Source organism: Pogonomyrmex barbatus, unplaced genomic scaffold (assembly GCF_055798465.1).
Source record: "Pogonomyrmex barbatus isolate J1 unplaced genomic scaffold, ASM5579846v1 scaffold4, whole genome shotgun sequence".
NCBI lineage: Eukaryota > Metazoa > Arthropoda > Insecta > Hymenoptera > Formicidae > Pogonomyrmex > Pogonomyrmex barbatus.
Genome location: NW_028297138.1, coordinates 5,471,355 through 5,487,869, shown reverse-complemented (window position 1 = coordinate 5,487,869; position 16,515 = coordinate 5,471,355). Strand labels below are relative to the sequence as shown.

Below are 16,515 nucleotides of genomic sequence, written 5' to 3'. Positions count from 1 at the left end.
TTTACGCCTTTTATGTCTTACGTCTTACTCATCCAAAGTTATGTTTACGAGAAGAACGCGACGTCTGGTCTTTACTAGTTCTCTACCGCCAATTTACCTGCGTGTTCCTTCATTTTCGCAACTTTGGATTCGTCTATTCATTTTCTCGTTTCCTTTTGTCCTCTCTGGATTTTACCACTCTTGCGTTTCTTTCGCTCGCGTTACATTTGGCACTTAGCGTCAGACTTTCTTTACTCACCGTAATTTGCACCGTTGTATTTTTTTCGCTTTGTTTCTCGTATTTCTCTCGATATTCATTTCGATTCATATTTCTTGCACGATAAATTAAACAGTGTGTCAGCATCGAGTGCTGATTTAATTCGTGTTGACAGCAAATGGTGCGGAATGCGATAATCTCGGGAATGGTTTAGTAATTATTGCTAGATGTTAAATATTTTGCACAAGTTACGATCATCCATTATCAGAGGATGAAGATCGAGTAATAATTAGTTGCAAAATATTGCGAAAACTGAAGGGACAATTCGATAAAATGGAACTTCAGCTTTGCCATACAAATTAAATTTGTGATATTCACATATATTATTATTATTAGTACTTATTACTTGGTCAACGACAATTAGTATTCGTTGCGAATTATTTATAAAAAATATAAACAGATAAACAAAACTTACTACTCATTATTACAAAGTATTTTTATATTATTACAAAATATGCGAACATTATGTCGAACGCAAAAATCATATGAAAAAAGTGATATCGTTGGAAAACTTGTTATTAAAAAAATGAGTATTCTGAAAAACAAGTATAAAACAAAATTAATATTTAATATTAATATTTAATATTTAAAAATTAATATTGCCAGTGATATTCGAGGTTGAATGTCGAGTAATACCAATGTCACTACGATTTATTTACTGTATCGTTCCTATGAAGTTAATAGATATACAAACCGTGCGGAATGCCGTTGCATTATTGTCTGGATAGTTTTCATTTGAAAAGTTCTACTAAATATACATCACGACATCACAATGTGTTATATCGTTGCATTTTCTTTTTTCGTTTCACATATTACGTAAATTACTGGCGAGTAAATAAACTGCCGACATAAACTAACACTTGATAATCGTATCCGCGCGCTTTGCTCCACTTGCTATTAATTCTCGTTCATGAGGCTTTCTCTATGAGGTTTAATACAAATGGCACGATATAATCGCACTGTCATTTTAGCAAACAGACTCGAATTTGATAAAACGTTTGCAATTAATATAATTACTGTGAACTATAATTACCGTTCAATCGGCACTCTGCGGACAAACGGCCACACTGTTTCTTCTCAGAATCGCGGTTCGGCGTGATCGGCAGTATATGTAAGCAAGATACAAACTCGATTTTGTCGGAACCCCTCGCAGTGCAAGCGAGCGGCTTAATGCAGGTCGCTGACAAAAAATTTGACGAAGGGGCAGGCCTGAAATCCGACATGTGTTATGTGCTAATGCGCTTTCAAGAACAGCTCGACTGATTGTGAGATCTTATGCATCAGGAAGAGAGGAAAAATAAAAAGTGAGAGAGAGAAAGAGAGAGAGAGAGAGAGAGAGAGAGAGAGAGAGAGAGAGAGAAGATAACAAAAAATATGCTCTCGCGACGACGTTTTCGTCTCTGCTTCATTATGGTAGATAAAATAATAATATTGATTAGCGATATCAGGAGACACGGGTGTCAAGTCTATATCAATATGTCTGTACAACCGAAACATTACTGTGTGATTTTGACGCGAGATGCGATCACCTGAAATTATCGGATCTCAATAATATCTGAATCGATCAAATTCTAAACAGACTCGATCGATAACTTGATTTTGATTTGCATAATTAAAGTGTTTTTATTTTTCTCCCATGCCTTATGAGTGGAGATATTGCGACGCAAAATCCGATTTGGAATTTTTACTTTAAGAAACGTTATCATAGTTGTCGCCTTTGTACGATTGCAATTTCTGTCGCCTGAGAGGCACTAGTTATTGAGTCCAAGTAAAATCTTTAGAAAGAAATAGAGTCTGGACATCGGGCTCCACGTGACTGGTGAACGTAACTTATGCCCAAAAACGGTAACACCGATACGGAACCTTATTCACGCCTTATCGCGAACGGGTGGACAATTAGAATTGAAATACATTGCTTTTGAATTTATAATGGCATTTCAACAGTAATATACAATGTGTCTCGTGAAAAATTAATTTATGAGATATATTTAGTTTCACATAGTCTTACACAGAATGTAAACTATCTCATGAACTATACACTTTTTGATAACTGTATTTTTTGATACCTGTATACTTGCATAGAATATTGAGACAAATCGATTGTGTAAAGAAAGCATGCAGCCGTATAAAAAAAACAATACATAGGTATAAGCCAAGTACATGTTAACAAACTACAACGCAAGACATGGCATACTCGGCAAGCAGGATCTTCATTGCTAAAGTCTTTATAATATGAAAATAAATTCAATTAATTTTTATATTACCAACTACGTGCCGCTTTTTTAGCAGCTTTCAACATAGTGATTCTATAATAATTCGATGATCAATATTATTGATATCGATTAAAATCTCTGAATATTGCGATAAATATTACCATAGCCTCAGTGATCTAGTGGATAAGATGCTTGCGCGGAAAGTGGGTGATCCAGGTTCGATCCCTGGCTGAGATGATATTTTTCGCAATATATATTTCTGATGGGGGGGATAATAAAAGGGAGTTTAATCGATATCAATAATATTGATCATCGAATTATTATAGAACCACTATGTTGAAAGTCTGCTAAAAAAGCGGCACGTCGTTGGTAATATAAAAATTAATTGAATTTATTTTCATATTATAAAGACTTTAGCAACCAAGATCCTGCTTGCCGAGTAAATGCCATGTCTCGCGTTGTAGTTTGTTTGTATAAAAAAAGTTTGTACTTGCATTTTGCTTATTGCATAATTTTTTTTAAAGTAACTATGTATCTTCCTTATACTAATTGATTATTCCATGCATCAAAGTATTAAGTACAGTCATAAAAAAATGAATAGAAAAAAATGAATTTGAAATGTTCTATATTTTATATCAAAATATAAGATTAAAATATAAAATATCTCTTAACTATTGACTTTTATCTCTTAACTCTTAACTATTGATTTTTTTGACTTTTTTATTCTATTGACATTTGTATTAAAGAAATCATGTCAAATAAAAAAAATATATGATTCCATTTAAAAAAGCAAAGTTGACCTTGAGACTTCAGAGTACCTTCACTTATAAAAAAAATTTATACATTATATAATGATTCTCTCGAAATTATGCACCTTTTATATAAAATAATTTTTCGTATAATGTATAATTTTTACACAATTTTTAAACAAGTTTTTCAAAGTGTCAAATTAGGTGCTTCACTCTGTCTATAAATATATAATAGTTTAAAAAAAATAATTTCAGTGTTGTCTGATTCTTTTTTGTCTTAATAAATACTACAAGCCTGAATGTAATGTTCTTTTCAAATGTATATCACTAAGAGTTTGTACTGATTGCTCTGCTTAATTTCATTTACATATTTCATTAAGTAAGAGTTTGCTTAGATCACATGGAAAAATATAAGCAATAAAACGTAATCAGTAAAGAAATTAATCAATTAAGAATTAATTCTCTCTCTTTATAATTCTTTATTATTCTCGACTGTAAAGGTCACGGTACACACAAAAACTTAAACAGTAAAACATAAGCAGTAACAAATCCATAACATTAATTTTCTTAAGTGTGTGCCATAATCCTTATACAGTTTGTTTACTGCTTATGTTTTTCTGTATGCCAAGAGGTTTATTATTTATACTGAATTGATCTATCTATTAATGCATTTAATCGTTAATGATAATATTTATTAATGTTATTAAAAAAAGAAATATCTGAAAATTATCTTTTTAAAAAATAAAAAAAATTGCCATGTTTACACGTCCCCTCTTTGCCATTGAGTTTTATATAAATATAGAAATATAGAATAATATTATTTTATAGAAAAACTTCCACATACAAAAAAATTTGATAAAACTTTCAATATTAAAAAATCAATTTTTAAATCTCTTACAACAAATGTGCTGTGACAAAAATCAATCATCTATGGCACCAATTTCTATTTTATATTTCATAAATTAGAAAAAAATCTTATAAAGGCGAAAAGGATTTTATCAATCAAAAATTAATGTCAATTTGTAATATATAGATATAATTATAATTATAATTATAATACATTTAATAGAATTATTATACGTTAAACTGTTGTACCAAATTAAAAAATAACATTGGTAATATTTTTTATTTAAAAAAAAAATAAAACCTGAATGGTACGTATCTTTGTATCTCCATAGAAAAGTCTTTCTATTCTAGCCAAGTGGAAGTAGTTTTAATTTTACTTTTAACAAAATTATATTACAAAATTGCAATATCTAACTCAATTCTAATTATATACTATTATATTCAACTCAAACAATATGTCTAACACAAGTAGTAGTAGCTTTTATTCTACCTAATGTATGCATAATATTCCGGCATATGTTTCCATAAAATATTTTTAAATATATGTATATTTGAATCGAATGAAAGTTTTAATTACAAAGAATTAAAGAGGTAACAGTATATATGACTGATGTGAGTTTCCAACAAATAAACCGTCAATCAATTCTGTGATTTACAAATAAAACATTTAGCAAATATCTACCCATGCACTGAGAGAAAACAAAATAGTTCTGGCTATATTTATGACAATTACAAAATTTAAGTACTAATTTTTTAAATAAGTACGAAAGTAGTATTGAGTATAATAAAAATATAGTCACAATAACAATAAATGCGAATTATTAATTGATAGTGCAATATACTATCGACTCAACTACAATTACATAGTTATATAGACTTCATACAAATAGAATATGACATTATATTTTTCCAGTTTAAACAAATATTTTTGTGAAGTAAGCATAATGTTATAATATCATTAAGATAAGTTTAAAAAACATATTAATAACAACAGTATACAATATTATTACAAAAATAAATAATAAAATTAGGCTCAAAAGAATAAATCAAAGAGACAAGATAAATGCCAATTTAGAGCCGACACTAGTTATTAATGTGTAATTACAAATGTATTAAATAAAATGAAACATATGTAAACGTTTTGGTCCCGGATTTGACCTATTTTCAGTACAAAAATATACTAAATGTGATAATCGTTATATGAAGAATAAGTTGAATAAAGAGGATATATATTGTTAGAATTAATATCTACGAATTGCGCAGAGTGGTAGTCAATAGCAATTAATAGGTAGTCAAGAAATAAGCAGTCAATAGGTAATCAAGAAAAATGAATTTGAGTCTAAAATGTAGATAATCGTCAATAAAATTGTCAAGTGTTATATAGTGCCAACTAAAATGAATTGTAATGAAAAGACTAACAGTAAAGATCAAATAGAAATATAAAAATGATAAACTTACATATATAATACAAAGTGATACTGTGAAGAACGATTAAAATTAAAATTAATAAGTAACGTAAGCATAACTGTAATAGATATCAAAGGTATGTAACGTAATAAGAAATGGAAACCTCAATGTTTGGTAAAAAGTTCGGTATAAGGAGAGCAGATCAAGGAGAGCAATGTCAGTTTGTAAATTGAGAGCTTGTTATTGTTTACGAATATGTATCATTTCAGATATTAATCTTTTATTTAAACCTATTTCTTCGTCTAAAATTTCCACATCATCCCAATCAAATTCACGACTCATATCAATTCTATGTTCTATGCTCTAACTGAATGTTGCGATATATCTCTATTTATGTGATTTTTATGTTCACTAACCCTGATTTTCAAAGTTTCTGTTTCATCTGTTTGTCTGACATACGAGGCACTACAGTTTTTACAATTAATCTTATATACTAATGTAGTCGTAAGATTTATTACAAAACGTTTATTTGAAACACTTAAAAAAGCGTAATACACAATCGTTTGATCGCTGTTGCCTTCTCCTTCGCCATGCAACGCAACGCAAAAGTCTTCGTCCCTCTTCCACGCACACGCTCTCTATCTCTTCTTACTCGAACTAGTTCCTTAATTACTCACGCGCTAACACTCGTGAAAGCTTCGTATCTCTTTATTACTCTTTCGCTATGATTCGCTATGATTACACTAAGTTGGAAGGTAAATTTTTTAGTAATTTATCTTTCTGTACTTTGATAAATTTATTCAATTTATCCAGACCAACATATACCAGAGATATTGTAGAATTTCTAAAAAGATTTTTAAATTTGTCAGAAATTAACAAAGCGAAAAAGGCAGGCCTCTCATTATTATCACTCCGATTGTTATGTTCAGGGTTAGAATTCTGATTATTGAGTTGCTTAAATTTATTATACAGTCTTAATAATATATAGTCTTAATAACTAGTGTCGGCTCTAAATTGGCATTCAATTGGCTTGTCTCTTTGAAGTATACAATATATTAGTTTATTTAATTATTTATTACAAATAATTACTATTTTTTTATTACTATATTATTGCTGTATTTTTTATTCGTATAACGTGTTGTTCTTATTATAACTTTATTATACATAATTGAAGCGCAATTGTGTACAAATTTTTAGTTACTGGTACGATTTTTTTTTCTGAATGTGGCATTGATCATTCTTCTTATGTTATGTGTGTGCATGTACGCGTGTACTATGTGAGAAAGCTGAGAGGGACAATATCTATTTAAAGAGGTTAATCAATCTCTTTATTGGAATTGGTTATTCCCTCTACGTACAGGGATTGTATCCTTTTCTCCACTTCGAAGGATTATTTAGAGCATCTAATGTTTTTTCCCATTTGTCAGCCCTTTATGTTTCAATGATTCCTCTTTTCTGCCTTGTATGCAGATCCAAATGCGATCCTTCTCTCACAACCGTATGTATGGCATAATCTCATTTGTGCCGGAAGACCCGACTGATTCTTTAGGATCAATTCATTATCATATCCTACCAGGTCGACGCCAAATATGTCGTTATCAACGCTCTTATCTTCATTCAAACTACGATAATTTATATTGTTGCGAATATATGTCATGAGATACAAAAGATAGAGAATTAAAATAAAATGTACATAGAGACGCAGCAAGGCTTCTCTTTAAAAAATTACGGTGCCTCCGCAAAGTTGCACGTTACTCAAATGAGTCATATTTGTGGCTCTAATATTTATTGAAAAAAAGAAGGCAGAAAAAAAAGTATAACGCACCGCTGTAAATACACCAATTATAACGTTTGAAAACGAGCGCCCGTGCACAATTCGCGCGAAATGCGTTACGATATAATGCCGTTAGCCCAGCAATAGGCTTAATCAAGAGTAATAGAGCGTACGTCCATCTATTTAATAGAGTAAGTATGTCTCGTGGCGTGTGCCCTCTCTGAAGCATGATAATGCAATAAGGCAAACATTTCAGCTGTCTTTTTTTCATATTTAAACAACTCCGTGATTTTTTTTTAATCACTATCATTAATCACTAAAATGCAGTTACGTGTTACACAATTGTGTGTGCGTTGTATGTTTTATTAATAGCATTGCTGGTTCGCTAATTCTTGTCATAACAGGATTATGTAAAACTGTCACTCGTCTCGTATTAATTTCAAATTAATGCGTATTAAACCTAGAAAATTAAAGCTCAAATTTTAATTTATTTTTATTATTTTTATTTTAATTTATTTTAATTTATCTTTTTCTTCGATTTGAATTTTTCTTGGTTATTAACCAAATGTTTTAATTTCGTCACGATCGCATGGGAAAATTTCTTCGATATGACATCTCTCGCATACACATCATCGTGCATCGTGATTCATCCGTTGCTTATCCTCGCGCGATCGTCTCCTTCTGCAGCTTCTATGACTGCTTATCTTCCACCTTGGGTGCACATATAGCTGGCGGTTGTTTTCATCGTTATAAGTGATGACCTCATATATGCAGTACGGCGTTCTCGTTGCGGTTAGCCGAAGAGAAGTGACGCGAGCGCAGCCGGTTTGCATCAACCCCCGAAAATAAATTCGCTCCCGAGCGTACACGTTGCCATCGTCGCGTGTAAAAGCATTGAGATGCCGACTTTCCCCTTCTCTTTGATATCGTCGGGTTCACGCTAAAATTTATTACGTTTACACATAGCGACGTTAAACCGGTTTAGTAACAATCGTAGCGTAGTTAGCGATTTCTTGTATTTAATTGGATCACAATTTTTAAAGATTTAAAAGAATGTATCAATCTAACGCGAGGTTTCACTAACTACGGTTGTTACTAACAACCGTATGCTATCGTCGATCGTTTCCGAAGTCGCGATACTCTTATGATTTCGTTCCCACACACATGTAAAAATGCGCGTGACATTGTCGATGACAATGGCGTCATCGTTTATAATTATTACAAGTTTTTCAGTAATTTTTTCATCGCTCATAATATTTTGGTAATGGTGATAGTGTTTGCGTATAGCTTATGTTTTTGTAGAATCACATTTTCGAAATGATAATATTCATAAATATCTACAGTTCGTCCATAAAACCAAGCAATGTAAATGGCAGAGAAAAAAAAATGCACTGAGATAAGGAAAAAAGGTCATGTTTGTGAACGCACATGTGCGCGTAAGAAGAAACGCAGGATACAGCAAAAATGGGACGATTGTCGTGTTTCAGAAACAGTACCATATTTGATGCTTGAGAGAATCCATGAAGAAGAAAACCGGTGAAATTATCACGGAGGCTACGGACCGATAGAACGGTGTCATTATCGAGACGCAGCGCTCTCCGTTGAGCAGAGTATATTGTACGTTGAATTATCTAAAAAGTGAATCCGATATCATACATATACACATCAAATCTATTTCTCTGTCGAGTTATTTTAGACATGTCGGGAAATTACTATTTATTTCTCTCTAAACGTAACAAATAATTTATATCTTAGCTACTTAGCTACTTTAGAAAGTTAAATACTGCTTTTGCAAAGATTCTATTTCGGAAGTTTTGAACATTCTACAGAGCGAAGTGTTGCGACGGAAAGCCTCGCGAAATTCATAAACTTTGACAATGAGAAATTGCGAACGATATAACGAAAAGAAAAACATTAGAGCGCAAAGGCTATATTTCTTCGAGCTAACTCGCCCCCCCTCCCGTTCCCCCTCTCCTCATCTTTCATGATATGAAATTGAGAAGCGTGATGGCGAGCGTAAATTATAGGTTACGCGATGGAGGAATCACGTTACAGAAGCCATTGCCCTAGGTTTGCCTGTGGAAAAATTGACGTGCACAGCGCGTATTTATACATACCGATAATATCTACGAAATAAATTCATGTTTGACAGTAATTCAATCTTAAAACAAATATCGAACGATTTTAAAAACTCGCATTATACGCTTGCCTGGATTTATGTATAAATCTATTTCTGAACTACAGAACGTGGCACATTTACACTTTTGGTAGATTTACGGGAATGATATGACTTTCATAGTACTATATATATGACTTTTCTAATCGATTTAATTCGATGTGAATCGATACCGTTAGTTTGAGAGATGTAACATTGTAAAAATCCAATAAATGCACGATGTATCAAGTTGCATCGTTCTAACTGAAACGATATTTCACTGACGGTGAACCGAGAAGCAAGTTTACGCACTAACAAATCTACCGAGCATAAGGTCGAACTAGTATTTTCGGCGCGCAATCCCACCGACCGCTCCGAAGCGTGAAACCACCTTTGTTTTCCTTGTGGCATTTTGCGCGCGCGCGCGCACGCGCGCGGCGGATATGCAATCTATGCAAAAGCGCCGAAAAAATTTCAGTCCGATTCAATGCGCGAATGCATACTCTATTAACGATTTCTTTGTATCGTGCACGCGTGTAGGTAAAACGTGAGTGGGTGAAATATTGGCGCGAAGCATTGGACAAGCGTAAAATAAGATAAATATGCTTACATAACATAACAAATATGAGCGGGAGAAACCAATAGATTTTGTTGGAACTATTATTGATTCCCGTCAAATAAATAGAAAAGAAATATAAAGTGAAAGTAACACAAAGAAGATTCGATATTATAATTATATAATTATAGTATATAATTAATTAACGCGATAACGTTTGATACATTGTCGAACTTAAATTATCTTTCGTCTTTCTCATAGCAAAAATAACTTCAAGAGAAATGATGATAAAGAGAAGATAATTTCTACCTTCAGTGGAATGTATATCAGCCATGTTGTCAAAAAGTTACTGTCAAAAAGATTGAGTGACAGCGTCTCAGGAATTTCTTCATTAACGCGAACTGGCTGCGTCGAAATGTCGATATCCCCAATTTCACCACCAATTTCGTTGCGATAGAATGCAAACATTGGCATGTTTCTTATCGAGCGTGCGAAGATCGAATTCACGACTCTTTCTAAAATTCCAGTGATAAATTACATTATTTTGTATAAATCTCTTGAATATATTTCACTGTGATACATGACATATTTCACTGCGACACAATGTTAATATGGAAAAAAATCTGTTACATAGCTCATCTTCAAAATGCTAGTACTCATGACTAATTCTGATCATAAATTTGCTTTTCTTTACATGTTTGTTCTATTATCATCTAGATAAGATTTCGTTTATGCTTAAATACTCACGAAATATATAAGCAGTACCTCAGTATAGTAGTTATCAATCCTTCAGAATGAAGTAGAATTATGTTAATAGACCTATTTCACATATATGCATATAAACTTCATAGAGAAACGCCGCTTTAATATACATTCGCGCATATTCAATTCCTCATTCATAACTTCGCGAACCGTAAAAGTCCATTCACCGCATTTCACGCACATAATATTACATTCTCTCCATTTCAGTGTGAATCAATATATGTTTGCTCTTCGTCGTATGTCACTATATTAAAAATATTTTCCAGAAATGTTTCGCGAAAGAGCGATTGTCAATTATCATTCACGTCCTAGATCTATCAAAAATTTTTTAGCAATCAATTTTTAGTGCAAAAAATACGCAATTTTTTTTTTAATAGAATGTTATTTTTTCCATGTATATTGGCAAATAAATCTAGGAAGAATTAATTTCAATATCAATGATGTAGAAATGATTATTATTTTTACATTATCATAAAAATCAGGAAAAATCGATAAATCTTAAGGTTGTCATCTTATCTCCGTTATAAAAAGACATTTTATTTTTCGTCTTTTCAACTTATAAACGCATTAATTTATGCACACACGATGAAAAATCTTGTGCATCAATAATGCATGCTTAATTATTGAAATTCATTGATCATATGAACATCTTAAATATAAAAGATACATAGGATCACAGATAGAATGACTTAACAAGTAATGCCAATATTTTGCTGGTAGAAAAATTTACGATTAAAGAAGCACGTGTGAGATTGTGAAATATATTTATTGATCTTCGTGTGAGAATTATTGCCATCGCTCGCGATATTGCCGGTACAGAATGCAAGAGAAATGGATTTCTAAGCACTGTGCTAGTTGACTCTGATGTCTTTTCTTTCACCATACTTTTACCATATAACATATTCAGCGAATTCATTTTTTTCAGTAATAAATTAATAAAAATTGTATTAATCATAAATTAAGTACGAGAATGCAAAAAATTAAAGCGAAGGAAATTCAGAAAAGATAAAAAATTACATTTTACAACTTACTTCATTCCTGATAGTCATGTTATTTTAAATTCGAGAGTAATCAGTCCAACAAAGCTCATTGAAATTCCTGGAGCTCGTCTGATCTTTTCGTTGTGCCCGAGAGAAATGACAAGCTCCGGTGGGATCCGTAATAATCCTGGTAATCTAGCGGATCGGCAACGATTCTACTAAAGAATTTTCCATTCGAGAAATTTGGACCATTTCTAATATTTGCGCGTGCACAATCACTCTTTTCAGATGCACTTTTGAACGTCGCTTTCTCTACGCATAGCACACATAATCGCATATTATACACTCGACGTTTATCGTGTCCCATTCATATAATCTAAGTAACATAAAATAAAGATGGAAATTCATGTTCGATATGATGAATTTTTGAAAGAAGCAAAAAAAATTAAGATGATACTTAATGATAATTTAATGAAATATATTTGTATTTTCTGTTTGTGTTTCCTTCTTTTTTTGTCGTTTTTGTCGTTTCGTATTTTTTACTCGACGAAAACTATCATCGAAATATCGCTTCTGTCTGATTCTTTTGATATAAAAGATCAGTATATAATTGATGAATTATAATAAATAAATAAGTGCGAATAAATGAGGCTGTTAGTTATTCATTAAGTCATCACATAATATTAGCTCCTGATGTCTGCCTTTTAGCTTTCCGATAATGAGTTACCGCCCGCTGCGTCTTCGTTTAAAAAATCTTCGCAGAATGGATTTTTTAAATTTTAATTTATACAGCATTCAAGAATCGCATTTCCCTCGCTTACGGAATGAAATGTTATCCATAATCGTCAATTCATAATTTTTACGCTTCGGGGTATTGATATTAATATTGTGAACCACAATGTGAATCATAAAGAAAATATATTTTTGAGAAGATTAGCGATCGAGTTTAGCGAATATTCAAACAAAATTTAATATTTTCTATTGGAATATTTAACTTGAGTGGAATACGTGTAATGTAATACGTCTTCTTTCGCACGAAGAAAAATAAGGTCACCTTTGTGCGAACGAAAGTCAAACCGAAGGAAGATGGGTGCAACTTCCTCTAGAATCCTTGTCGATCTCTAGATACTGGACACGAGATGACATATATAAGAATGAGTTGTGCAATAAATTATGTATTTCTTTATATACGTTAATTTCGCTTATTTACCTCTTTCTTTTCCCACAATATCGCTTTATTCCACGTCTAAAAATATCACGGCGCATTGCTTGGGATACCAAACTTCGGTGTATCTTCGGCCGGCTATTCAAAACTTGATCTCACGTAACATCACGTAAATGCGACATATTTTACACGCGCTCGGATCTTTGTATGCGTTCTTCAATGCTAAATACACGTTACCGTAATGAGACCACAATAATCATTTGTCCTCCAAATACATCGCGGAGAATGAGAGATTGAGAAAATTTGAAGTGCGAATGACGAGATCTTATATATTTATCAAGAAATAAATATAATGATTATATTCGTATCTAAATATTCTGGCGTAAACGACAAAACATTTTTGATATTCATTTGATATTCCAAATATTATTTTACTAAATTAATAGAAACATTAAAGCTACATTATTTATAAAATTATGATACAACTAAACACAATAATCATTTAATAAATAAATTAATTAATTTGCATGTTATTACACGTATTTTAATATGTATCATCTAAATAATAAATTGATTATAAAGTACACACGTTGTATTTAATGTTATCCCATCTAGAAGGATATTTTACTCGTTAACGGTATCCACAACAGTTTCCGTTAAAAGCGAAAACCGATACTTAAAAACAATAAACCAAAAAAGGGAGAAAGAGAAAAACAGAATGAAAATCGCATTGGTAAAATTTGATGATCGCGTACAAATGAGCTCTGTGATCTTAGAATAAATTACATCATAGAGACAAATTAGTCTTTCTAATTTCAACATTTCATTGGGGGAGGAGAGGGGTGGTAAGGCTCACCTCTGCATCAAGAAAAGTGATGAGATTATCGAAATCATCGTATTTTGAGAAGTAATTTAAATTACAGATCTTCTGACAATAAGTTTCAATAACTTTAGTATGTATCCTCTATGGAGTTTTTATTTGTCGAATATTCATTGTTCTTCCGCCCAGTTATCGCACCCGACAGTGCAGGACAAATATCCGTCTCGGTTGCGTTCCATTTTCCATTTAAGTTCGTAAATGAGACACGCTCGACCGCCGGTCGAGTTAATTAATCGTGAACAGGATGCGGGTACTACACTGTGCGAAAAATATGTCCTACTCTTCCCTCGTTCCTCGTCCATGATGATTATGAAGCTTTGAATAGCGAGGAAAGAGAGAAAAAAATCACGTAACGTTATTTTATCACGGCAATTCGTTCCGTTCGGACGGAAAGATATTGGTGATAAGCATCGATGCGGAAGGAAATATATTTGCGGATGGAAATATATTCGCCGTCTTTATGCGCGAGGCATCCGCGCTTTATTAATATAGTATAATTTCAATTCAATCACAACGTGCGGTAGGGAAAGATGAAAAAATATTCGCAATATTTCTATTCTCACATTCTCCGATGGAATATCACACAAATGTCGTGTGTAACATGCGAACTCTCATTACAGAAAAAAATGCATCAATCACTTCGCGATATTGTACAGTGTCTCGAAAAAGGTGATTCCCAATACATCGTTCATATTCTAAAGAATGTTATAAATTTTCATACGCGAGTCGCTCCGTAAAAATTAGAACGACCGGCATTATCAAGAGGACATTATTAATACATGCGATAAATGCTGCTGAAATGTCATTAGCCTTCCAGTTCTTCGCAAGTTGCTACAGGCTGTGAAAAGAATACAGTGCACACTACGCGACGAAAGTTTTCGGAGAAGAGACGTAATTCTTCGCGATTAAACGAGCTACTTTTCAGAAGTTACTTCACTCGCGTAACGTGCTTTCTGCCTCGTATGCACCAACTGGATCGAGATGTTTTATACATACAATAATGTCATGTAATAATACCGAGTCTCATTAACATTTTCGAACTGGTATATAATTATATAATTAACACTGAGAAAAGAAGATGTAAAATAATTGGATAAACTATAAAATAAGTCTTTTTTTATAATGCTATTTTATTTGTTTGGCTCTTCAATGAAAATAAGATCAAAGATCAAGATGAAATCAAAATGAGATTAATTATTGCGAATATATTTAACTTATCGAGAAGTATAATATTTCTCGTTGCACGTCTCTACGAATGTGTGTTAACTGCGAACACGATCAGAGAAATTTTCTCATAGATCAGATCTCCAATCTGACTGATTTGATATATTATGGCGCGCATTAGAAGAAGCGTGTATGAAGAAGTATAATTCATGAAGGATCGGGCGAGGTCAGTATGCCTCTAATGAGTCTTAATGAACGAGCGTGAGAGAACTAGCTGCATGTCGATGAGTTTTCATTAATGTTAATTGTGCACGAGATAAGAATATTGCTAGAAGATCTTTCCACGAAAGGCGAAAAATCATCTCGACTAGATCGAAATTAACGAGGCAAACTTGCGAAGAGGCACGAAACGAACCGATTAATTTGCAAGCTATTAAATTTTCGTAATTTCGTACCTCTCAGGATATTTTCCTCTAGCAAATATAACGATTTCAACAAGATTTCTCTGATGTATACGACGGTGGAAAACGCTATCCCGAATAGATGTTGATAAGATAATCCTAAAATTGATAAGTTAATATAAACTATTCATAAAACAGTAAGTAGAAACACAAAGAAAAGGAGAGGTTTTTATATCTTATTATGGAATTCAAGTGAATTCCATAATACGATTAGGGAATAGATCAAGGAATTGCGTTTATCGTAAATGGAACATAGAAAAAACCGAGTAAAGAACATTAGAATCGGCTGATGATATAGAAGCAATATCGATATCGTCTCATGCAGGTACGAGCTGATTGAATTACGAGATACCGTGTCAATATGTATACATATGCAGACATACATTGTATAAATGGTTGATCGGTAATTTTTACATTAATTTTCAATAATCTCTGATTAATAAAATTAATTAAATTATTAATAAAATAGAAATTAATATTACGTAATGTTTCTTGCCTGCATTATTAATATAAAGATTTTTCCACAATTTTAAATCTGTCATCATGAGCATCAGGAACAGAATTCATGATTGATTTCGTGGATTCGACGTTTTGATCGACAAGAGCGTCCGCGAATTTTTTTTTGTTGGACGATAAAAATCCGGAATCGGAAGACCGTCGGAAATACAGGAATAATGGATTTGCCGTAGAAATACGCCGGCATCTCTTTGTCATGTCCCGAGGTGCGCGGTATTCGCTATTAGTGGACGCGAGAAAAGCTTGATGTCTGACAAACAAATTTCTTTCTTCGACTACGTCGATTTTATCGTTTGGACTAATCTAAAAAAAGGAGCAAAAGAAACACATATCAACACGTATCAACTACTAGACTTCTCAAGCAGGTCCAGCATTATAGTCCTTCTTTTTTCATGACAATCGATTTCCTCTTTACTATACTTTACGATACTTTTGATTCCGATTTTTTTTCATCAATGAGTTATTTTTCCAAAGGTGATATTTGAATTCTACGCGAGAGACCAGAATGAACCTTGAAGAGCGTAGATATTTACACTTAAATAAATATGATATATACTTCGTAACGCTAAGCGGCGAAGTCGAGCAAGATAGTAAAACTTAGTAGAATTTATTTAAATCTTTAACGACAGGA

General features: G+C 32.5%; 1 protein-coding gene across 8 annotated transcripts in view; it reads right to left on the bottom strand.

Annotated features, from left to right (window-relative positions):
• LOC105427147 (uncharacterized) overlaps positions 1-16,515 on the bottom strand; it is a 43,719-nt gene that overhangs the window by 23,651 nt on the left and 3,553 nt on the right. For 2 of the 8 annotated variants that reach the window (XM_089081183.1, XM_089081182.1), the window contains exon 2: positions 1,290-1,465. The exons of the other annotated variants lie outside the window; for them this stretch is intronic. The gene's annotated coding sequence lies outside the window, so the exon portion shown is untranslated. The remainder of the gene's footprint in view (positions 1-1,289; positions 1,466-16,515) is intronic. 8 annotated transcript variants of the gene reach the window in all.